General features: G+C 37.2%; 1 protein-coding gene across 4 annotated transcripts in view; it reads right to left on the minus strand.

The window, feature by feature from the left end:
• RSF1 (remodeling and spacing factor 1) overlaps positions 1-27,229 on the minus strand; it is a 160,601-nt gene that overhangs the window by 74,267 nt on the left and 59,105 nt on the right. The gene's annotated exons all lie outside the window — the stretch shown is intronic.

Consider the following 27,229-nt stretch of genomic DNA (forward strand, 5'->3'; position numbering starts at 1 on the left):
TTTAAGGTAAGCAGTGATCTCTGTAGCTCTCTCCTCTGCTCTCAAGAATATTATACACATTTTATGGCACATTTTCCCAAATGCAAATAATTATCTGATTCCCCTTCCAAACCACCTAGAAGTTCCTTGAGGGTAAGGACAATAGTTTTATCACTATGCCTAGAACAGAAGTAGGTTCAAAAAGCATGCCAAATTGCAGGCTATTTTTTAAAGTTTATTTATTTATTTTGAGACAGAGAGAGAGAGAGCTTACGCAAGCGGGAAAGGGGCAGAGAGAGAGGGAGGGAGAGAATCCCATGCAGGCCGATGCGGGGCTCGATCCCACAAACTGTGAGATCATGACCTGAGCCAAAATCAAGAATCAGACGCTTACCTGACTGAGCCACCCAGGTGCCCCTGTATGCATATTTTTTAACAGAGCCACTCTCCAACTAAATGTCCTCTTTATGGGTAAAGATTCTATTGCTTGGCATTTGAGACCTTCTATAATGTGGCATTAACTTAAATTTCTAGGCTTCTCTCCCTATACAAGCATATCAGGCAAACCAGAGTCACTGTAACAGTCTGAGGAAAGACATGGATAACCATACTACTCAATAATAAGGACTAATCAGGAGAAATGCCATGGACTGTACGACCTCTGTGAGCCAGTTTCCTCAGAAATAAAAGGGGAGCAGTAATAATATTGATCTTAAAGGTTATAAAATAGGCATGAAAATGATATAAAGTGTCTAGCAACTTCATGCTCTTTGGTCTAATCCAAGGAGTGAAGAATATAATGAAGGCCAAAGGAAAAGAACCAACCAAGGGACAAGATTATTTGGGAGCTTATGCAATTGGCTAGATAGGCAGGCAGGAGAAAAATAAGCAGACAAATGGGATTGCTTATATAACCACATCAACCTAGAAAGAAGACCAGGCTGGCCCTCCTAGGAGTTTTACCCTTTTCCTATCCAGCACCAGTGTCATCTTTTTTACCGATTGTATAATAAAATTATAGGAGATCGTTGTTAGGATAGAAAAAGAAAATAAGGGAAGCAGTATGGCCAGGAACAACATAATGGGAGATCTTCAAAGGCACAAAGGAAGAATAAGGTTGCCATTCTCTGGAATACCGTAAGTCTCTGACTGACAATACTATCTTTTGTAGAGAGAGAGAGAAAAAAAATTGAGATATACAAAGTAAAAGGAAATTTTTGGAATATTACACAGGGAGGACCCTAATGTAATAGCTAAAAAGTCAGAATTTGAATGGACATTTTGCTGAAGAATATATACAAATGGCCAATAAGCAGAGGAAAGTATGATCATCATGAGTCATTAGGGAAATGCAAATCAAAACCACAATGGAATACTACTTCATATCCATAAGGACAGCTGTAATCAAAAAAGAAAAATAATAGTAATGTTGGTGAGGATGAGGAGAGACTGAAACGCACAGGTTGTTGACAGGAATGTAAAACGGTACAGCTGCTTTGTGAAAAAGCCAATCAGTTCCTCAAAATGTTAACACTGAATTACTATGTGACTTAGCAATTCCATTTTTAGGTATTTATACAGGAAGAGAGAAAAAACATGCCCATACAAAAACCTGTACAAATGTTCATAGTGGCATTTTTTTATAAAAGCAAAACAGTGGAAACGATCCAAATATCAACTGATAAATAATATATGGAATAAACATACAATGGAATTTTATACAGCTATTAAATGGAATGAAGTAGTGACACCTTCTACAGCAGGGACAAATTTTAAAAACATTAATCTTGGTAATAGAAACCAGATACGAAAGGTTACATACTGTATGGTTCTATGTATATGAAATGTACACAATAGTCAAATACACACAAAAAGTTTATTAGTAGTTAGTTGCCAGGGACTAGGTAGAGGGAGGAATAGAGTGATTGCTAATAAGTAGATTTCTTTTCCAAGTGATAAAAATGTCCTAGAATTAATGATAGTGGTGATGATTGTACATCCTTGTGAATATACTAAAAAATACTGAATTGTGTATTTTAAAAGGGTGCATTTCATGATATGTGAGTAATATCTCAATTTAAAAAAACAGAGGGACAGTCAAGAATGTAGAACCCAGCTTATGACTTGTGAGTGCTCTGCTGTATACCATGCCCCTAAAAGAAGAGGATGTTTGTTGACCATCTTTAATGGGTAAGGCTGAGTCTGGGGAAGTACACCTCCGGTATCTGAGAGGGGCTGGGAATGACACAGCTCCAATGCCTGCTCAACAACCCAAGCACGAAGGCTCACGCAGTCACAGATACCAAATACAAATGAACAACTTTTAATTATCTTTCACCGTGTGAAAGGGGAAAAAAGTGAAAGAGGAGTAGATAAATAGATAATTAAGATACAGGCCTCTCTGCCTCATACTACTTACCTTTCATTTACATACCTTATTTATATAGTTTAGGGTACAAAACTTTTGTGCTGATATTCTGATATGAATATGCTACTCATTTTGTTTCTTTAAGGGCAATGTAGACATATTATTATGCCATTTGAGGAAAAACAAAACACCTGAAACTTAATATTAGATATACCCAAATAGCCATTACCTATTGTTATCACAAAGTAAAGACTGTTAAAAAATGAGTACTCTAAATGACACTTAAACAGTTCTGCAGGACCATATAAATTTGTATCAGAGGTCAGCAAACTTCTTCTGTTAAGGGCCAAACAGGAAATAATTTAAGCTCTGTAGACCATACAGTCTCTTTTCAACTATTCAACTCTGCTGTTCTAATGCAAAAGCAACCATAGAAAATACATAAATGAGTAAACTTGGCTATGTTCCAATACCACTTTATTTATGGATAAGGAAATTTGAAATTCATAAAATTTTCATATGTGTCAACCATTCTCCCAACCATTTAAATATGTAAAAACCACTGTTAGTTTTCAAGCTATACATAAGTAGACAGCAGGACAGATTTGGCCTATGGGCCAACATTTGCTAGAGCACCAGAAACTAGCTGTGTCTATCAGAGACTGTCTATGACAGCTATTCTTGGATCCTTGTGAGACAGGAAAACTAAAGGGACTCCATGAAAAAGTCCCTTTTTCCCTGCTTCTATTCCTGTTAGGACCAACACTCCCGCCTTTTACATGCCTTATAAAACAGATAACGTATGTCCTCCTTGTAAAGGTCAAGGAATTAATGATTTCTTTGGAAACCTTCCAGCATAATAGATAACATCTAAGGAGTGACCAGGCAAGGTCATCATGAGTGTTTTCCAAGACCACTGACTCATTAAGACCCCCGGCTCCAGTGCACAAGTGACTTGTGGAGAACACCCATTCCCAGATGCCAGAGAAGACTTGTGCACTAGAGCACAATCCTCAATAAAAACCCAGACCCCAAGCAAAGACAAGGCTCACTCTCCTTTCCTTTCTGAGTCTCCCAGATGCTCTGTCTGTATCTGCACTCTATGTCTTCAATACACTCTGCTCTCACTTCCTCTTGGTTTACATTTGATTTCTACACCATGCAAAGCCAAGGACCCTCTTGGCTGTCCTGGAAGACCCTCTGGGTCTGAGGACCCAGCCAGCCTGCATTGCTTGGAAGCAAGGGGATCCTCACTAGGTTGGTAATTCATATTAACTCCCTAGGATCCAACTTGATTCTGACCAAATAGCCTTGTAAATGTAATTTGGTTTTGCATGCAATTTCTCTTTAGAGAATGTTCCAGCATCCAAAACATGAACATTTCTATACAATGTTCATATTTATCACTCTTTAAGTTATTATTCTATCATACTGATTTTATGTTTGATTCTCTAATCTGGTTAATGAGAGGTCATATCCAGTTGTATCCCCTGTATGGTGCCTAAAGACAGCCTTTCTGATATACACATGAAATCAATGCCATTCAGCCTGGGAGGACACTTGGCCACCGGCCTGCTGACACTCCAACACGCCAAGCCTGTCTTTTCCTCCTAACTTACAGAAAAACAAGGTTGAGGTTGGCAAAAGGCGGGAGCGGGGAGGAGGTGGATTTAAAGGCCACAACATCTCAATATTTACAGAAGAGGTGGTTTCACATGCCTACACAGCAAATACATGGAATTTATCTCAGTGAGATCATGAACAAACTAATCTTAAGAGTCATTTTCGAAAAATCCTGCTTTTTTTGACAACTTAGAACATAAGGAATTAAAAGGGGGAGCTATGCGGCAGGGGGAGAGAACTGCAAAAACCCTCAGCATGAACATCCAGTACATTAAGAGACTAAATCAAATTCTAATGTGGCTTCTAGCAGTCTCAGGACATGTCTCTGGGATCACCCTGCTCCCATTGAGCTCCTGTCTTGAAAACTCAGGGTTTCCAAAAGAATTTAGTATGTGTTCCAGCTAACCCTATTCTTTGTCCCTGAATTCCCTTTTCCATTTATTCAAAAAATAAACACCTTACAACCGTAAATCTCTCCTCTGTCCCTTTGAGATGTATATGTATCTCCTATAACAGTGTCTTTCTCAAGGACCTGAAAGCCATTCCTTTGATTTGTAGTCATCAGGAAGGATATAGGACCTCCCAGACACTGTGGGAGGGTAGAAAAGTTTATCTTTCATAGTTAGCAGACACAGAAGGCCTAATCAGGTTGCCTGACTGACACTCACACCTACTTTTCATAACTGTTCACTTCCCTAACCCCTTTTTCATCTCTCATTTCCACCTCCCAAAACCCTTAGTCTCCCTTTAAAAGGCCAGTCACCTCTGGGCAAAATGGAATTGGGCTCAGCTCCTTCTTCTACCACAACAGTTAGTGAATAAAGTCTGTCTTTACTGCCTTTTTTTTTTTCTTAATGTTTTTATTTATTTTTGAGACAGAGAGAGACAGAACATGAGCAGAGGAGGGGCAGAGAAAGACACAGAATCTGAAGCAGGCTCCAGGCTCTGAGCCGTCAGCACAGACCCCAATATGGGGCTCAAACTCACGGAGTGGGAGATCATGACCTGAGCTGAAGTCAGATGCTTAACCGACTGAGTCATCCAGGCACCCCATGTCTTTACTGCCTTTTAACTAGTGTCTGGTTTTGGGGGGAAGGATCATCAGATACCATTCAGATGGAAATCTTTATTTTATAATTAAGAAACATGAAGTTTAAAGAGATTCATTTATCTGGTGATTCCACCAATATTCACTGAGTGAATATTCTATGGCAAGAACTAGTCAAGGAGCTGGGATACCATGATGAAGACAGACAACCTGCTACCATGAAGCTTATATTCTAAGAGGTAGTAAAACAGGTAAAAATAAGAAAACATTAAGTAGACACAAATCCTACATTGAAAATAAAATAGAGTAATGTCCTAGAGAAAGTTTGATTATTACTCTGATTAGGTGCTCAGAAAAGGCCTCACATTTAAAAAGTTGACATTTGGGGCACATGGGTGATTCAGTTAAGTTGAGCATCTAACTCTTGATTTCAGCTTAGGTCATGATCCCAGGGTTGGGGGATTGAGCCCCTTGTCAGGCTCTGCACTGAGTGTGGAGTCTGCTTGAGATTCTCTCTCTCCCTCTCCACCACTCCCCATCCATGCTCTAACTTTAAAAAAAAAAAAAAAAAAAATTGACATTTGACACAAGAAGTTGAGACATGACTGAGAAAACAGAAATCAGCCACAAGATCTGGAGTAGAAATGCAGATCCAGGCAGAAGAAACAAGCTAGCACAAAGGTCTTAAAGTTTGATATATTAAAAAAACAGAAAATAAAGTGTAAATGAAGCAGAATAAAGGGTAAAGTAGCAGAAGATAAGGTTAAAAAGGTAAGCAAGGGCCAAATTATGGTGGCCAGGGTAAGGAATTAAGATTTTATTTCAAATATAATGGGAGGCCACTGGTAGATTTTAAATGGAGGAATAACAAAATCTGATATATGTTTCAAAATTAGCTGCTGGAAAAAAATGGACAAAATGGAAACTGAGAAACCAATTTTAAGGCAAGAGATAATAATGTCATGGACTGTGGTGGCAGTAGTGGGAACAGAAAGAAGAAGCTGTATTTTAGAGATAGAATCATCAGGACTTTTAATAGAATAGATATGTAGAGTGAATGGAAAGGAAAAACAAAGGTGACATCTACAATCCTTGGCTCGAACAAATGGAAGGATAAAAGTGCTTTTAATGAAAGTATTAAGACAATACCCAAGAGAAAGGAGTTAACAAGAGATGTTTTGTACCTAATGAGTTTGAGGTGATATATACATCATCTAAGAAGTATCTCACTTAAAGTTAGTGACTGAGCCGAGACTTGAAGCTTCTGACTCCTGGTTCAGAGTTCTTTCCAGTGGATCATACAATCTTTACTCAAACCTTTTCAAATCTGAGTCAAAAAGAATTTTACAGCTAAGCTGAGACGTCAACTCATCTTCATACCCCAAGTTTGTGACTAAGTATGAGACACACAGCAGATACAAAACAAACATCTGATAAATAAATGAAAGACACAACAAATAATGCTTTTACTTTTAAACATTCTTTTAGACTAACCAACATTAACTACCAGCTAACATTATACATCTTTAAGAACATTAAAAATTCTTACTAGAATAACAGTAACAAATTTTTATTTTACTTTATTTTAGAGAGAGAGCACAAGTGGGGCAGAGGGCCACAGGGAGAGAATCTTAAGCAGGCTCCATGCTCAGCACGGAGCCCAATATGGCTCAATCGCATAACCCTGGGATCATGACCTGAGCCAGAATCAAAAGACACTCAACTGACTGAGCCACCCAGATGCCTCATAACAGCTAACATTTATTGCATGTTTACTATGTACCAAGTACTGTTGTTATTGCTAAAAATATTAATGCAGTCAATTCTCACAAGCCTTAGATGTGTGTACTCCTATCCTCGGGAAGTTATGTGCTTTTCCCAAGGAAGGAAAGAAATAGTAATTACTATCTATAATCATTTATGGTGAAATCAGTATATATTTAGGATACCAATTAGGTCAGCTGTCACCAACAGAGCTGTGACCAAAGGCTAGACTGAGAATTATAAACTTTCTAGGTCTTTTATTTTTTTAGAGAGAGGGAGAGGGAGGGGGGAGAGAGGAAGAGAGAGGGGAGGAAGAGAGAGAAAATCAGGTTCTACACTGAGTGCGGAGCCCAATGTGGGGCTCAATCCCATGACCCTGGGATCATGACCTGAGACAAAATCAAGAGTCAGAAGCTCAACTGACTGAGCCTCCAGGCATCCACAGTTCCGTTCTTTACACTCAAATTACCTCTCACCAAGTATCCCTGACCTAATACTTAAGTGTGTCCAATGGTTTTAACTATTATTTTTAGAGGGCTAAACCAAACATTTACTGAACATAGTAAGCACTGGGAGGGCAAATTTCTGCTTTAAGAAGTGCAGAATTGAGAGAGAGAGAGAGAGAGAGAGAGAGAGAGAGATGTAAACAAATAATTACAGGAGGAAAAGTAGTCAGTGAGTTATCTACAAACTGAGTAACTAATATATCTATCAACTACTACAAAAATACAGAGGCAAAAAACGCTAATTCAGCTGATGGATAAAAGGAGATCAACTGCAACAACTCAAGGGTAAGGTTCTATTTAAGTGGTGACTTTTACGCTAGGACCTGAAGGATGAATAGGTTTTACAAGACAAGGAGGTAAAAAGAGAATTTCAAGAAGGAAAAAAAAAACAATATGCAAAGCCAAGGGGATGTGAGTGATGCTGGTATGTCCTGTCAATGTGAAGGTGAAGACAGGAGTTCTTTCTGCTGAGCCCTAAAGCCCTAGATCATGAGTGCTTGGGGATGGGAGTGGGCACAGACATGGCTGTAAGCGAAGGGAGCGAGTAAAGCTGTGAAAGTAGGTCATGGCTCATAAATATGGGGGTTCAAAACAAGCGTTTGGAAGCACCATTTAAAAAATAGTTCTGTTGTGCTGTGCAAAAGACAGGATGATAGAGTCTGAGGTCAAGGAGACCCACTAAAGCCTGTTTTGTAACAGTTCACACAAAAGGAGATGAAGCTTGAGCTAAGCTACTTAAGAGAGGTAGATTCGGGTTGTTAGTGCATGTATCTTAGAAAAGCAGTAAGTTTCATGTTTAATATGTGTTTTTACTATTTACAATATAACTCACATAATTGCATTTGAGGTGGGTATCCTGTAAAACTACAAGATTTTTGAAAGCAAATACAGGTCTGATTCTTCTATTTACTATAGTACCTATTAGGTAGAGGAGCTTGTGATAGTGGACACTCAATAAGTATTTACTGTCAATGTTCTTTGCTATAACTATTGAGAACTAGCTGTTATTATGGGATATTTGGGAATACTGCCTACAAGAATGTATTAAGAGTTGTATAGGATGGATGTTTAATTCCTTAAAATATATAAGAAATATTTCGATGGCAAGATTTCTCAAGCAACCTGGCTTCAAAAATCAAAAGAAAACCAAAACCCCAACTGAAAAAGCACAGGCATATATTATTTAGTTCATTTCACATTTTATCAGCAATGTACTCTGTCCCAGACAATGTGCTTAACACCAGGATAAATAAGATACTACAACTCCTGCTAAAGGAGCTCAGGATTGGACAGGCAGCTGGAATCTCAGTTAACTTATAAATTGGGTGCATTCACACATGGCAAAAATTTGAAAGGGTACTCTTAAAAGTAGCCTATTCTGAAGTCTTGGTCAAGGAAACGGTACAATGAAAATATGTGAAATAAATCTAGCAGGAAGAATAAAATCTCTATCATAGCTATTTTATATTCATGGGTAAGAATAACCATATACCTAAAATGTAACCAAACTGGAAAAAGTGTGATTGTTAAGTGCCTCTTTCCAAGTAATCTGCTTTACACCAGAAATCTAGATAAAAAGGGAAATGAGGCTTTTGTGTCATATTGGTTGAGATTCAAATCCTGGCTCTCCATATCTGCAGTCAGATTTTGTTGAGTCAATTAACTCTTTGAATTTCAGGATCTTCACCTATAAAATGGAGGTGTTGCTGCTAGAAAAAGAGGTAAGGAAGATGCCATCAGATACTCACTGTGCTACAGCTTCCTTACATAAATTCAAACCTAACAATGGTTCTAGTGAATGACCGCAAGAACCAACTGGAACAAAAGGAGAAACAGAAGGAACTAAGAGCTGGTAGAAAGGAGATCAGCATTGGGGTGCCTGGGTGGCTTGATGGGTTGAGCATCTGACTCTCCCTCTACCCCCTCTCCTGCTCACATGGGCTCTCTCTCAAATAAAAAAATAGTAATAAATAAAAATTAAAAAAAATAGAAAGATCAGTGTTCTTCCAACGGTACATAAACATTGTTTCATGACGTTTCTGTTTCATATATATATATATATATATGTGTATATATTTACATATATACACATATATATATATGAATATATATGTGAATATACATATATATGAATGTCTAAGATTTAAGTAAAATTACTGATGTTTGACATGTTTTAATTTCTTACTTCTACTTTCTGGGTAATTAACCTCATTTAAAATGGAGTCAGGAGGCCAGAAGGGGAAGCCCTCATGTCCTACCACTAGTCATTTGAGGATGGAACATGTACTATTTTACGACCCCAGCAGGAAGAAAGGTTTTCCTCTTGCCAGGAAACAGCCTAGCCAATGAGAGACTGTCACAACTCAGCCAATGAACTACAAACTCTCAGTTTAGGATTCCCAAAAGTTTGTAATAGTCCCTCCCAACACCTCCTTCCCTCTTTATAAGGAGGTCCTCTCCTTTGTTGCCTGGACTTACCCAGTTTGCTTGTCCTTAACTGCAATTCTCTGCTATTCCCTAACAAACACATTTTTGCTGGTAAAATAACTGACAGTTTTATTTTTTTAAGGTTAATAAACCTTCTACCATACTGAATGGCTTCCCTTTTTATGCATGCTTCTGTATCCAACATGACAGTATTCATGAATATGTTGAAGCTAAGGTTACTGCTAGATCTAAAGAAAATTCCCTGACGGCTGCACTCTAAAATTTTAGTTTGGAGAGTTCTTATATAAATTGTATATTGAACAGAATACAATTTAAAAATAAAATTTGCCATTTTAACCATTAAGTGTACAATTCAGTGGCATTAATTACATTCACAATGTTGTATAACCATTACCATTTTTTACTTCCAAAACTTCATCACCCCAACAGAAACTCTTTAACCCAAAGCAGTAACTCCCCACTCTCCTCCCACCCTGCAGCACTTGGTAACATATATACTTTCTGTCTCTATGAATTTCCCTGCTCTACATAGTTCATGTAAGTAGAACCATCCAATATTTGTCCTTTTTTGCCTGGCTTCTTTCACATAACCTTGTATTTTCAAGGTTTATACATATTGTAGCAAGTATAAGAAAACCATTCCTTTTTAGGAATGAAAGATATTCCACTGTATGAATACACTACATTTTGTTTAGGCATTTATCTGTTGAATGATAATTGGGTAGTTTCAATCTTTTGGCTATTAGGAGTTATTCTACAATAAACATTGGCATACAAGTATCTGAGTCTCTGTTTTCAATTCTTTTGAGTATATAGCTAGGAGTGGAATTGCTGGGTCATACAGCAATTCTATGTTTACCTTTTTGAGGACTGCCGAACTGTTTTCCACAGCAGCTGCCCCATTTTGCATTCCCATCAGGAGCATATAAAGGATTCAATATCTCCACAACGTCACCAACATTTATTTTCCTTTTTTAAAAAAATAGCCCTTCTATTAGATATAAAGTGACAACTCACTGTAGTTTTGATTTGCATTTCCAAACAAAGACTAATGTTGTTTCAATACTTTTTCATGTGCTAATTTATTAATCTTGGTGTATCTTTGGATAAATGTCTATTCAAATATTTTACTCACTTTTAAACTGAGTTATCTTTTTGTTGTTGAATTTTAGAAGTTTCTTACGTAGTCTGGATGTTAAATTCTAATCAGTTATATAATTTGCAAATATTTGCCCCCATTCTGTACGTTGTCTTTGCACTTCATCATGTCCTTTGATGCATAAGTTCTTAATTTTGATGGAGTCCAATTCATCTTTCTCTTGTTCACATGATTTTGGTTTCATATCTAAAAATCTATGCCAAATCTAAGGTCATGAAGATTTATCCCTGTGTTTTATTCTAAAAGGTTAGATTCTAAGAGGTTTTATTCTAAGAGCTTCACCTCTTTTATTTAGTTTGTTGATACAATTTAATTTTTGCATATGGTATGAGGTAGATGCTATCTTGCATTTTGCCAGTCAATTTCAAAAAAAAAATACATATATCATCCTATAGGTGACAAAGAAATTTTTAAAATACTACCTAAATCTTATATACTCCATCCTCTCATTTTCAGCTTAGACAAGAATAAGGACAACTATACATCAGGAACAACAACAATTTTCTTTTTCTTTTTTTTTTTTTTTTAATATGTGAAATTTATTGTCAAATTGGTTTCCATACAACACCCAGTGCTCATCCCAAAAGGTGCCCTCCTCAATGCCCATCACCCACCCTCCCCTCCCTCCCACCCCCCATCAACCCTCAGTTAACAACAACAATTTTCTTTTTTTTTTTTTTATTTTTTTTCAACGTTTTTTATTTATTTTTGGGACAGAGAGAGACAGAGCATGAACGGGGGAGGGGCAGAGAGAGAGGGAGACACAGAATCGGAAACAGGCTCCAGGCTCCGAGCCATCAGCCCAGAGCCTGACGCGGGGCTCGAATTCACGGACCGCGAGATCGTGACCTGGCTGAAGTCGGACGCTTAACCGACTGCGCCACCCAGGCGCCCCAACAACAACAATTTTCAATGGTAGTAATATTTTATACTTAGGAAACTTTAAGAGATTTTATTTTTACTTCCTAGGTTTATCTGCTGAACTACAGCAATGGGAAATAACTCTAAATTATCATCTTTAAATAATTAATTTGAAAACACATTGATATTCAAGTTATAGGAATGTTTACTAAGTAAATACCTGTGCCAGGAAGCAGCAGTACTTCTGGGTATATAACTGATAGGACATGAGCAGTACAAGTGTTCACACTTGAAAAAAAATATCTGGAGAAGGGAAGCAGGCTCCCGAAGTCTACTCAAGGGCAGAGTTGCCAAAACGGGTTTCCCAGCCATAATTAAGGTAATCCAGATTGTTTCCGTACTGAAAGGCCTTCAGGTATATTACTATCACAAAACATTCATTGGACCACCTGAAGTCACACTAGGGTTCAGCAGAAAACTAAAGAAAATAAAACCCAATACTTCTATATCCACAAGTAGATAATGTGGCCCAAGATGCTGTTAATTTCCAAAAGGATGTCAGCTACAGGGAAGGAAAAAGTTCCCTAAAATGGCCATGTTGTTTCTCTAATTTATTATTTATTATTATTACTATTATTATTATTATTATTTAAAAAACATTTACCAGTTTCCAACTATTTGCAAAGGCACTAGTGAGAATATTCACATTTAACTTGCATGAGAAAACAGAAGGTTCAAAGAATTAAGTAACTTAACTGAACGTACACATGTAATAATTAGCAGAGTTCTTATTTTCCCCTATTAGATATCCAACTCTTTCTACATCACATGCAACTCAAGTTATGAGCATAAACTACGGCTGCTCACACCTTACCACAGAGTAAATGGTACTCTTTAAGTAACATTTTACAAAGTTAAAAGTATTTGTGAAAATACTTTCCAATACGTAAAATGCTTTCCATTAGGTATTCAGGCTGTGGCATGAGACAAACTTGTGTTCAATCCTTGCTTCAGCATCTATCTACATGACCTTGGAAGTAGTTTATAATTTACCAGAATCTCAGGTGTGTTTTGAATGAAATGATAATGTATGTAAAACAGCATAAGACCCAGTATATAGTAAGTTTTAAGTTTTGGAGAAATTGAAACATTCATAAATTGCTGGTAGGAAGGTAAAATGGTACAGCAGCAATAAAAAAGTCTGGTATTTCCTCAAAAAACTAAACATAAAATTACCGTATGACCCAGCAATTACACTCTTAGGTATACACAGAGGAGAAATGAAAATACAGGGTTATACAAAAACTTGTAAGTTACTTAATGTGCACAGGAGAATTATTCTGAATAGCCAAAAAGGGAAAAAATTCCAAATGATCGTTAATTGATGATGGATAAATAAAATGTGGTATTATCCATACAATGGTATACTATTTGGCAATAAAAAGATATTAAAATACTGATGCAAGCTCCAATATGGGTAAACCCTGAAATGATTATGCTAAATGAAAGAAGTCAAACACAAAACACCACATATTTTTATGATTCTCATTTATAAGAAATGTCCAGAATAGGCAAATCCATAGAGAGGGAAGTACATTAGTGGTAACGAGAGGACGGGGGGCGGGGGGGGGTTGTGACTGGGACTGTTGTTTATTTTGGGGGTAACGGAAAAGTTCTGGAACTGCACAGTGGTTGTAGCTGCACAACAATATACTAAAAACCAAGGAATATACTTTGTTTTTTTTAATATTTACTTATTTTTGAGAGAAAGAGATAGAGTGCAAGTGGGGAAGGGGCAGACAGAGAAGGAGACACAGAAACCGAAGCAGGCTCCAGGCTCTGAGCTGTCAGCACAAAGCTCAAACTCAGGAGCTGCGAGATCATGACCTGAGCCAAAGTTGGGCACTTAACCAACTGAGCCACCCAGGCGCCCCATCAAGGAATATATTTTAATACGGTAAATTTCATGTTACAAGAATTGTACCTCAATAAAGAAGAAAACACCAATTAACATATTAACAAGACAAATAAAAACTAAAGATAACAACCTTAGTTTTGAAAAACAAATATAACAGTAGAGAAATATATAATGCTTGTCAAAATATGACCAAATTAACACATGACAGATGACTTGCTAACAACAGACAACAATCATCCCAAGGAGTGAAAACAATGGGTCTTTCTGACATAGCCATTTAGATTAAGGCCATCTACTGCCAAGTTTATTCACTTTCAAAAGATTTCTAAACCTGTTATTTGAGACCAAGGGACAGAGATACCCTTTATCTTCCCTTTACTTTTGAGGGATAAACGAATGAGGTAACTTTATGATGAGGGGGGAAATACCCCAAAAGAGACACATTAGGTTCTTTTCTACTCAGTGTCAATATCCCTCAAGTATTAAGCCCCAGAAAAAAACTCTTTGCTTATTCTCAAAAACATTATTTATTTTTATATTTTAACATTTCATAAAATCAAGAGCCTTTCAAGATCAATGATTACATTCAACATAATAGTACCTCTTTTTTCTTTCAAAACTCGTCTCTAAATCATTAGTGCGGCATGCACTGAAGAAATCACAGAATCAAAGAAAAACAGCAATAATAAATTAACAGTCTCCTAGAAACTACTCTGCAGCTAAAGCAAATCAACTGTGATTTCACTTAAAGGATAATTTATTAAAACTTGGCTTTCCCATTACTGTTACATGGTGGTCTTTGGGCAGGAGGCAGAGCTGTAGGAGAGCCAAAGCACAGGTACTGAATTTGCTGAAGGAAGATACCTGTTTACTAACATGTTTTTTTTTTTAATTTTTTTTTTAACGTTTATTTATTTTTGAGACAGAGAGAGACAGAGCATGAACGGGGGAGGGTCAGAGAGAGGGAGACACAGAATCTGAAACAGGCTCCAGGCTCTGAGCTGTCAGCACAGAGCCTGACGCGGGGCTTGAACTCACAGGCTGTGAGCTCATGACCTGAGCCGAAGTCGGCCGCTTAACCGACTGAGCCACCCAGGTGCCCCTAACATGTTTTGACATTCATTATCCACAGCTGAGGGGTGTAAAATTGCTCATGTGGTATCTAAAGTCAATAACAACCAAAGGAAATAGGAGTTTCACGGAGACTTCACTTGCAGAGAAATTTCTTTGTGACTCACCCAGCAAAAAAGGAATGTGAAGCTCAATAAGGCCAAGGCCTATCCAACGAAGCAAGGACTTAACAGATCCTAGCAGAACTGGTAGTTTCAATTTCCATTCACTGGAATTATTTTTAGGAGGGGTAATTCCACCTTAAATTTCCACCAGCTAGATTTTCGAGTTCCTTTACACTCTGGATGATCCTGGAGAATATATGTCAGCAAGCATAGGACATGGAAATACAATGAATGGTCTTGGTTGCCCTGTTGCTAGACACCTCTCTCTTTCTCTGTCAGTTACCAAGACTTACTGATTCCACCTTCCAAACAGCTCTCACATCCACTCTCTTCTTTCCATCCTTACTGCCAAAACCTTAACTCAGGCCTCTTCATTGCTCGGTTGGATTATCACCATAACTTCTTTTCACATGATCCCTGGGCTTCCACTCACTTCTCTAGGTACTTTATATTACAGTGAAGCTAAGCTACGGTAAGTTCTGAACAAATTTCTGCTCATTCTACAGGTCTTAGTTCAACTGTTTTAGGGAGATACTAACAAGAGATGACAAACAGATGCCAATGCCGAGTGATTTGTGACAGCAGTATACTCTGCTTAGACTAGGCTTAGCAGAAAAAACTTAGATTGGTAACATCAGCTATGAGCCACAGAACCTGGCAAGTGCCAGATATTCGCTCTGGATTTATATAGAATTTTACATTAATTATATTCTACTGACTTCAAAAGGAAAAGAAGCAGGTTTCCATTATAGATTATGCACAATGACGCCACTAAGAGAAATATAAAAAGGTAAAAACAGGGAAGGCAAAAGTTCCATCAGAAAACTACCTAATGTAGCTAAGGAATACAACTAAGAAGTAAATACCGAGTTAAGCTTATGAGCAGCCAACCGAAAGAAAACTGAAACTGTCTAAGTGATCAATTCATCTAAAACTGATGCATAAAAGATGAAAAAAGCACTCAAGATGCTTACAATCTACATAAAAGACAAACAGGAGGGGCAATATTAGTGGTATTTTGAAGCACTAGATTCATAAAGTCCTGGGTTTGAATGCTGGCTCTGTCATTTCTAGCAATGTGAGACTGAACAAGTTATTTCACTTCTCAAAATCAATTTCCTTGTGCATAAAAGAAAGTATTTCAAAGGTGAGCTATGTAAGGTTAAGTATTAAACACAGTGCCTGGTACATAATACCAGTACATTCAAGGTAAAAACTGTATGACAGTTTCTATAATGGACTTACATATAAATCTGTGAAAGAACATCTTCCCGGGAGAAGATCTTAATTTTTTTTTTTTAAACAAATTTTTTTTAACGTTTATTTATTTTTGAGACAGAGAGAGACAGAGCATGAACGGGGGAGGGTCAGAGAGAGAGGGAGACACAGAATCTGAAACAGGCTCCAGGCTCTGAGCAGTCAGCACAGAGCCCGACGCGGGGCTCGAACTCACGGACCGTGAGATCGTGACCTGAGCCGAAGTCGGCCGCTTAACCGACTGAGCCACCCAGGCGCCCCCCCCCCCCCGAGAAGATCTTAAAGAGAAAGTAATATTTGAGCTGAGATTAAAAGGGTAAATTAAGCTTGCCAGGAAAACAAGTTAGTAGGAAGGTATTTCAGGAAGAAAATACAATATATGCAAAAATTCTGAGGAATGAAAAAGACAGCATGTTCTGTGAACGGCACAGAACATGAGTAGGGTACACAGGAGAGAATGTCATTAGATATGGTGAAGAGAAGTGGCTAAACCATTAAGAGCACTGAATACTATGACAGAGTTCAGATTTTTGAGTGAATAAGAAACACCAAAAAATTCTGAAAGTGAAGAGTCACATTTAGATTTTTTTTTAACATTTATTTATTTTTGAGAGAGAGAGAAAGAGTGACCAGGGGAAGGGCAGGAAGAGAGAGAGACAGAATCCCAAGCAGGCTCCGCACAGTCAGCTCAGAGCCCGACTCGGGGCTCAAACTCATGAACAGCTGCGATTATGACCTGAGCCTGAGCTAGAATCAAGAGTCACTGGAAGCTTAACTGACTGAGGCACCCAGGCATCCCTATAATACTTTTAAACCTTTGTGTTAGGGGCATCTCGGTGGCTCAGTCAGTTAAGTGTCTGCCTTTAGCTTGGGTCATGATCTCACACTTCTTGAGTTCAGGTCCCATATCGAGCTCTCTGCTGTCTGCACACAGCCCACTTCAGGATCCTCTGTCCCCTTGTCTCTCTGCCCCTCCCCCGTGCGCGCGCGCTCTCTCCCCCTCTCAAAAATAAATAAAAACTTAAAAAAAATTTTTTTTAAATAAACAAACCTTTTTGTTTAAAAGGTCACTCTTGTAGCACTGAGAAGAAAGTAATAGAAAGGTACAGGACTAAAAGCTGGGAGGCCAATTAGAAGGTGAAGTTTCAGGCAAGAAATGATAACGTCCTGAATTAGGCCATGGGAATAAGGATGAATAGAAAACAAATCTGAGAAATAAAAAGGAGAAAAAAACAAAAGAACTTGGCTACTGTTTGGGTGTGGGGAAGGAAGGTTTTGGGACAAGGCCAGAACCATGGCTTGGGCTCAGAATGTTGGTGGTAACATGAACACATCATGGATTCAGTATATACAAGAGGTATGAGGATGGAAGAGAATGAATCTGACTTCAGACATGTTGGGTTTGATTTGTTTGTCTGACACCAGTTCAATAGGCAGTCAGCTGGATATAAACGGAGATGTCCATAATTTGTTATAAAGCTTAAGCTAGAGCTAGAGCTATGGGAATGAGTATATATAAACTTTTTTCTAGTGATAAACTGTGAAGGAAACTTACTGATGAGACATCACTCAAATATATTCATTCAGTCATTCAGTGTGCTTGGAGCTAGGTAAATGGCAGTCAAAAAGATGGACAGAGTTCTTTCTGTGCTTATGAACCAGCAGACAACTGATAAAAGAAATAATAAAAAACAGACAAAAGTAGTTCTGCAGTAGGTACAGATGTATTTCTTGCTCATTCAGGTCCTTTTTATCTACCCAGCTGCTAAATACCATGTAACTTTCTGGTATTCTAATTTCATAAAGGATAGATCTAAGAGAAATAAATGGTTGATGTGCCTTCCAGACTGGATATGACACTTGTTCTGTGAAGGGCCAATGGTAAATATTTTAGGCTTTGCAGACCATACATTCTCTATTAAATGAATTACTCAATCTGGCACTGTAGCATGACAGCAGTCACAGATATATGTAAACGAACAGATGCGGCCATGTTGCAGTACAACTTTATTCACAGAACCACGCAGCGAGCTGTAGTTTGCCAGCTCCTCCCCTGGACTATCAACAGCACTCTTAATGACGCAGACAGAAGAATGGCTAAAGAAAAAATCCCTAACACTGCTTTTGGCCACAGGAGAATTTGTACTTAGATTTTTAAATTCTATTTTCAAATCTAAGAAGAAAAGCTGTAGAAAAGCCACAATATAACTAATAACTTTATATAAATACATATAATAAAACTATTATTGATTATACCCTGTGTCCATACTATATCTGGTATCATATAAAATGTCCATTCCTAGTGACTGAAGATAAAAAAAATAATTATAATGTTTCTTTTTAAAATAACTGAAGGATTTCTTTCTCATTGCCACGAACAGAACTTCATTGTTTTTCAGGATATAAACTCAGAGAGACCTTGTGGTTGGTAACTTGGCTTTGTGTTCATTCAACAAATAATTATTAAACCCCTATGTGCCAAGCACTGTGCTAGGTATGATGTGTATCAAAGGTCAGCAAACGTTTTCTGAAAACAGCCAGATAACAAGTATTTAGGTTTTCTGGGCCAAGAGAATAAATCAAGGATATTACAAAGGTACTTATGTATCAACAGAGAAAACATGTCCTACGATTTTTACTGATAAAATTTAAATTAAAAAAAATTTTTTAACATTTATTTACTTTTGAGAGACAGAGACAGAGCACAACCCGGGGCGGGGGGGTGGGATGGGGGGCGGCGCGGGCAGAGAGAGAGAGAGGGAGAAACCGAATCCAAAGCAGGCTCCAGGCTCTGAGCTGTCGGCACAGAGCCTGACGCAGGGCTCGAACTCAACAAACCGTGTGATCGTGACCTGAGCCGAAGTCGAACACTTAACCAACTGAGCCACCCAGGTGCCCCTAAGATTATAAATATAATAGCAATATGTTATATTAAATATGACACACTATGTCATATCTCGTGTTATATGCTATACATAATATAATAATAATTTAGTTCAATTTTTTTGAAATACAGGTATATTGAGAAAAATGGAATTATTTGGGGGGAGGTAGATAAAGGTGTGCTTAATTGGAATCCAAAGTACTCCCTTTCAAAAAACTGATTATAAATGTTCTTCTTATCGGTTGCATTCCTATACACCGATAATGAAGCAACAGAGAGAGAAATCAAGGGGTGCCTGGGTGGCTCAGTTGGTTGAGCGTCTGACTTCGGCTCAGGTCATGATATTGCAGTCTGTGAGTTCGAGCCCCGTGTCGGGCTCTGTGCTGACAGCTCAGAGCCTGGAGCCTGCTTTGGATTCTGTGTCTCCCTCTTTCTCTGCCCCTCCCCCACTCATGTTCTGTCTCTCGCTCTCTCTCTGTCAAAAATAAATTAAAAAAAAAAACATTAAAAAAAAAAAAAAGAAAGAAATCAAGGAATCGATCCCATTTACAACTGCAACAAAAACCATAAAATACCTAGGAATAAATCCAACCAAAGAGGTGAAAAATCTATACACTGAAAACTATAGAAAAATTATGAAAGAAATTGAAGAAGACACACAAAAAATATTTTCCTCTCCTGGATAGGAAGAACAAATATTGTTAAAATGTCAATACTACCCAAAGCAATCTACACATTCAATGCAATCCCTATCAAAATAACACCAGCATTCTTCACAGAGCTAGAACAAACAATCCTAAAATTTGTATGGAACCAAAAAAGACCCCAAATAGCCAAAGCAATCTTGAAAAGGAAAACCAAAGCAGGAGGCATCACAATCCTGGACTTCAAGCTATATTACAAAGCTGTAATCATCAAGACACTATGGTATTAGCACAAAAACACATTCAGATCAATGGAACAGAATAGAGAACCCAGAAATGGACCCACAAACGTATGGCCAACTAATCTTTGACAAAGCCAGAAAGAATATCCAAAGGAATAAAGACAGTCTCTTCAGCAAGTGGTGCTGGGAAAACTGGACAACGACATACAGAAAAATGAACCTGGATCACTTTCTTACACCATACAGAAAAATAAATTCAAAATGGATGAAAGACCTAAGTGTAAGACAGGAAGCTATCAAAATCCTAGAGGAGAAAGCAGGCAAAAACCTTTTTGACCTCGGCCGCAGCAACTTCTTACTCAACACGTCTCCAGAGGTAAGAAATGTCTTCCAGTGAAGAAACGGGCAAAAGACATGAACAGACACTTCTCCGAAGACATCCAGATGGCCAACCGACACATGAAAAAATGCTCATCATCACTCAGCATCAGGGAAATACAAATCCAAACCACAATGAGATACCACCTCACACCTATCAGGATGGCTAACATTAACAACTCAGGCAACAACAGATGTTGGCGAGGATGTGGAGAGAGAGGTTCTCTTTTGCACAGCTGGTGGGAATGCAAACTGGTGCAACCACTCTGGAAAACAGTATGGAGGTTCCTCAAAAAATTAAAAATAGAACTACCCTATGACCCAGCAATTGCACTACTAGGTATTTATCCAAGGGATACAGGTATGCTGTTTCAAAGGGACACATGCACCCCCATGTTTATAGCAGCACTATCAACAATAGCCAAAGTATGGACAGAGCCCAAATGTCCATTGAAAGATGAATGGATAAAGAAGATGTGTTATATATATATATATACGATGGGGTATTACTTGGCAATCAAAAAGAATGAAATGTTGCCATTTGCAACTATGTGGATGGAACTGGAGGGTATTATGCTAAGTGAAATTAGTCAGAGAAAGACAAATACCCTATGACTTCACTCATATGAGGACTTTAAGAGACAAAACAGATGAACATAAGGGAAGGGAAGCAAAAATAATATAAAAACAGGGAGGGGAACAAAGCATAAGAGACTCATAAATATGGAGAACAAACAGATGGTTACCGGAGGGGGTTTGGGAGGGGGGATCGGCTAAATAGGTAAGGGGCATTAAGGAATCTACTCCTGAAATCATTGTTGCACTATATGCTAACTAACTTGGATGTAAATTAAAAAAATAAATTTAAAAAATAAAATAAATGTTATTCTTTGTAAAGACGCATTATTGGTTCATGAGCCTGACAAAAATAGGCAGCAAGACATAATCTGAGGACTTCTGATGTCCATAACAGTATATAAGGCATGTAGGGTCTAGCTCTCATGAATTCCGATGACGGACAGAGATTTTTAGAGAGGCAAATATAATTTCATCTCCTGCAAAATGGGGATATCAATATACGAATCTACTCTGTAAGGTTTGGGTGAGAATTCACATATAAGTCAAGGTGCTTCCTCTTTCCCTTAATTATAAAGGACACTATTTAGGAGAATAACAATGTAAGACTAAAGTGGCTTTTAAGTTTTAAGCTTTAGCAGCCCACCAATAGAATACAGCTTTGATTCCCTACAATACTTAGGGAAAAGATGCCTCCATGGTGAGCATATCTTGATTTCTCTTCCTTTTTCACATAAAGTTATCTCTTTTTACCTTCAGAATTTAATAATTTACTATCCCAGGAAAGACTTTTATAGTTTTTGTGGCATGGGAGCTTGTATAAACTAAATCACCATAACAGTATCTTTTATAAGCCTTAAAAATTAGGTAATAAATGTAAGCTTCAACAGTATCTTAGATATATTATCTTCAGTAATATTTTTACTCTTGAAGCCAGTATGTCAGACACTATGAGGAGTGCATTTCATAAATTATTTCACTAAGTTCTCACAATTCTGCAAGATAAATAGTAGTTTCTCAGTTCTCTAAGACTGCATTTCCTCAGTCTAACAGATGAATCAACTTGGGTTCAGATAAGTGACATAAGTTTCCTGAGATCAACAGTAACAAAAATGGAGCCCAGATTTTCTAACACCAAAACTCTCTTTCCAGCTAACCTGATTTATTATCAGTAAGTAAATTTGTTTAATGTTTGGCATCATGTTAGGTTTAGAGTAAATAATTAAATGCACTAATATGAGAATTTAATGATTCTACTTATGGTTTTTATAGGAAAAGAGCACTGTTTTAAAAAATAAAAATGAGAGAGGCACAATACTTTTGCAAGGAAATTCTGGAAACGTCTAATCATGGTTTTCTCATCATATTATAAATACCTCAATGTAATAAATCTGTACTAGTTTTCTATTACTGTATAATTAAACACCATAAATTTAACATCTTAAAAAAAAACAAACACCCATTTACTATCTCCTAGTTTCTGTGGGTCAGTCCTGTACAGCCCAATTGGCTGGGTCCTCTGTTTACGGTCTCATAAAGCTGATATCAAGCTCCTTTTTGGTAGCTCTGAGCAAAAACCTACTTCCAAGCTCACTCAGATTACTAGCAGAATTCATTTCCTTCTCATGCTGCCATGCAACTCTCCACTTCCTTCAAGGAAGCTAAATGTGCTGAGTCCTCATGTTTTGAATATTTCTGCATTCTGCCTGCCTCTTCTGCTTTTAAAGGCTCATGTAACTTACACTGGGCCCATTTGGATAATCCAGGATAATCACCCTAACTTAAGGTCAACTGATTAATAAATTTAATTACAACATAAAGTCCCTTTTGCCATGTAACATATTCATTAATGTAACACCAAAGAGTGAAGGCACAAGGGTCAAACTTTTGCCTACTACACAACTTGTATCAGCTGTTCTAACAGCCTTCTATAAAAATTACTGAGTGACCAATTCTCTATGCTTTCATGCTGAACACTTCCTACCTTATGATTTTGGTCTATGTGTATCTTTGACATTATTTTTCTAAGCATTATTGGTTAGAAGGAAAGAGATCAATGCCTTTCTATCAGTCATTGTCTTTACCAAACACTGAAAAAATGAGAAAAGTTTACATATATTTGCATAGCCCCAAACTACTTTATTCCTGATATCACTCTGCACTTAAAGCATTTACATTCTGCCTGACATTATATTTATCTATGTACCTACTTTGCTTTTCTTCCTTTACTGAACTCCAGACTCAGGAACATCATGTCTCAAACATCCCGTGCAGTGCCCTACTGAGTCCCTTATGGAGCAGGCATCACAAAATCTTTACTGAACAGATAGATGAAATACGCTAGTGTTAGCAGCTGTGGGTTCTTAGCTAACAACATTTATGATTATATTGTGTTTAAGTGAATTATTTTAAGGCATCTTCCAGCTTTTCTATTAGATTATTCTGCTCCATCTGCTAGTCAGTCATGCAGTGTTTAAGGGATCAGAGAGAAGAGTGAGCAAAAGAGAGTAAGAAAGCCCAGGGGAGGTAGAAAAAAAAAAAAAAAAAAACACAAGCAAAGCTGAGAGAGATTTAAAAAGACTCAACTCTGTGAAAGAATGATAAAGGTTTAGTAAACAAGAACTGAAGAATGTCTACTGGATTTTACAACATGGCAAGACTTCTTTTGACAAGGCTAGTTTTTTTTTAGTGGAATAGTGGGGACAGAAACCTACTGGGGAAGATTCAGTAGGAAGTAAAAAAGTGAACACAGCATAAGTGGGCAATTATGGAAAAACTTGATTATAATAAAGTAAAATTATGTTTTTAGTTAGGTATTCCTATTTTCAAACAAAACATTAGTCAAAAGTTTTCAAATGGACCTTCCCTAAGTTTTAATAGATTTCAAAGAACAATATGGAGGTAGATGTTATTATCACCACAACAATCATGATGGAGTGGAATTTCACATTATGTTAAAATCTAAGTTATCCCTTGAATTGGAATAGTAAGGGGAAAATTACAGCAGAGTTTTTCATTCTAACATTATTTATTTTGAAGATACCAAAAACTAGACAATAACATGAGTAAATAGAGTTGTTTTTCCTACTAAGGGAATCTAACCATACATTCAAAATAAAATATTTTATTTGCAAATTACCCATGAAACTGATAATTGGCATTTCCATAAATTGTGCTTTTCAAAGTGCTTTCACAACTATCATTAGTATCTGATGATTCCCCAAATTGGGATTTGGGGCTTTCTTTTTTCTCAATATTCTTTTATGTTCTAATTGGAAATTAGTCACAAAAATACAAAATTAATTTACCCAGGATCAAAAACTTAATTAACAGGAAAGCTAAAACTCTTGATTCTAAATCCAACACTTTTCAGCCTCGGTCATGAAGTTGCTATAATTAGAGTCCACAATAATTTACAAAAACATATTATAATATAATCAAAGCTTTAATGACCCCAGCAAACTTCATGCAAATGGTAATATCTAATGTGCTTGCATCACTTAAGAGTCTATGAATCAACATTACCAACAAATTAAGAGACATCTAGAACCCAAGGAAAGACAGTTTGTAAGGATGATTCCTCATTTCACTAAATAAATGTACTCCTGGAAAGTTACATGTGAATACAATTTTAATAAATTCTTATGTTGAAGGAACGACATAATTTATGACAACAGTTTTCAACTCCCCTTCCATTTTTATTAGCATAATCACTTCCAAGAAAATATTTCACAGGATGTTATAAAATGAACTATGCCCCCTCAAAATTCCTATGTTGAAGCCCTAACCCCAAACGTGTCTGTCTGCACCTGGCGATAAGGCCTTTAAGGAGATAATTAAGGTAAAATGAGGTTATAAGAGTGGGCTCTGTTAAGACTGGTGTCTTTGAGACCAGAGGCCCCAAGCCCCCTCCCCGCAGGAAACACACAGAGGAAAGGGCAGTGAGGGCATGGTGATGACAAGGACTGGCATAAAGTAGAAAAAAATGCTCATCAAATTTGCCAACACCTTGATTTTGGAATTATAGCCTAAAGAACTGTGAGAAAATACATTTCCATTGTTTAGGCCATATAGGCTGTGGTATTGTGTTATGGTGGTCCCAGCAGACTAGTATGTGGGTTCAGAAACATTTCTGGGGAAACTTTAGGGCTTCATGAAAAACAATTTGAAAACTGCTGTGCTAAAGAAATTTCTTATACTGCAAATAATCACAATCTAATTAATGTTTTATGTGCATTGAACACATAACTCTCAAAGTAAATTAAGGTTAAAAGCATCTGCATATTTATTCCATAATCATAAAGCATGACTTATTTATACACTGAAACCAAATTTTAAATGTCAAATCATTGCAACTATGATATAAATCCAAGTCAACAAATATATATCAATGGTTAAAACAGATTAGTGTAATGGATGATCAGTAAGGCACAGATGTTTGTCCTATGATCTACAAAGCTAATTGCTTAGGGTTGCGAAGTAAAACTAATTGGCTTTTAGGCAACATGTACAAAAGTGCTTTACAAATTAAGAGACAATCTACATATTCACTTTTATAATTAACATTTGGAATATTTGCCAAAAAATAATGATAAAATGGGGACAGATTTTAAATTTCATGAAAAGTTCTACCCAACTGAAGTTATTAGCCAATATATGAAAGAATCTAATGAACCAGAAAAGCATTAATTCTGAATGGCAGGAATATGGATGTTACAATATTCTTGGTTTTTACCTATGCACTTTACATTTTTAATACTAAAAATAAAAAGAGGCTGTGGGAAACCTTTTTCTCAACCTCATTCCTTAGAAATACCACAGGGTCCTCCAAATTGAGGAAATCCCAGAGCTGTGTCTGATTCTCAGGTGATTACAACTTAGTCCAAGGAGGCACGTGAAACATAATTATAAGCAGTGTAGTATCACTAAGGTGATACTTTTCTAACCTAGACCTTGGGGCCACCTAAATTAGGATCAATAAGACTCCTTAGAACAAATATTTTAAAATTCTGCTGGGATCAAATAAAGCTGAAACTATCTATGAAATTACTCTTAGGAGAATCTAAAATAATAGGCACTGAAAATTGATATCTGATAAAAAGTGTGCAATTTTTAACATGTTTGAACAGCTACCATTGGTATTCAATGGCATAACACGGAAAAATATGCATACCTCTCTAACTTTACACCGTGCATCTTAGCACATGTATGAGTGGAATGGCAGCAAAAGGGGCACATACAAGAAGCTAATTGGACTATTGCAATATAAACAGTATACACTATTTCACATACTCTAGCCAGCTACCATATGGCCCACGAAGAAATGACTTATGGAGGATAACTACAAAACTAAGGAAACATTGACTATCAGGCACACTAAGTGAGACCGGGAGACAGACATACACATACAGGACTTTCTGTAAAGTAAACATTCATTCATTCATCCATTTACTAACTCAATAAATACTGAGTAACAGCTCATATATTTAAAATGTAATAAATAATAATAAAAATCCTTGCCCTCATAGAGCTTTGAATCCTCTGGAGAAGAGAAACTTAAAAAGTAAAACTGATGATTTTAGAGAGCGATAACTACTAGGAAAGAAATAAAGCATGGATATATATTAAGACAGCAGAACACTCAAGGGCAAGGCCTACTTTAAACAGTCATATACAAAGGACCAAAGAGGCAGAAATAGCATGACCATTATATAACGAAAAACAGTTCCAGGGCGCCTGGGTGACTCAGTTAAGCGTCTGACTTAGGAATTCTCTCTCCTTCTCTCTCTGCCTGTCCCACTAGTGTGCACTCTCAAAAAAATAAATAAACAAACTTAAAAGAAAAAAAGTTCCGTATGGTAGACAGAGTACATACTGATGAGGTTAAAAGAGAATAGTAAGAAAAGAACCCAAAGGAGAAAGCAGGGGTCATCAGATGAACAACTCTGTTGCCATTAAGAAATTTATTTTCTATTCAGAAGACAACAAGGACTCCTACATTAAGGAATTAAACCAAAGGAGAAAGATAACTCTGATTTTCACTTTATCATTGCAATTGGGATAACTGGACTAGACACAGGGAAACCAGTCTGGATAGTCCTACAGAAATCCAAGTGAGAGACAATGGCCTTAACTAGGGTAGAGACCGTAAGGGTTGCGTGGACTGAACTGAGAGAGATTAAGAAGCATAAGTCAATCAGGATTTGGTAATTTAATAAATGTGAAGGACAAAAAAACCCAAAAAAAGTCCAGAAAAATTATCAGGTATGTTTTAATGAATGAAATGACAGTGGCACCATTTACAAGCCAAGGAACAATAAACACTAGGTTACAAAAAAC

This window comes from Panthera uncia, chromosome D1, assembly GCF_023721935.1.
Source record: "Panthera uncia isolate 11264 chromosome D1, Puncia_PCG_1.0, whole genome shotgun sequence".
Lineage (NCBI taxonomy): Eukaryota > Metazoa > Chordata > Mammalia > Carnivora > Felidae > Panthera > Panthera uncia.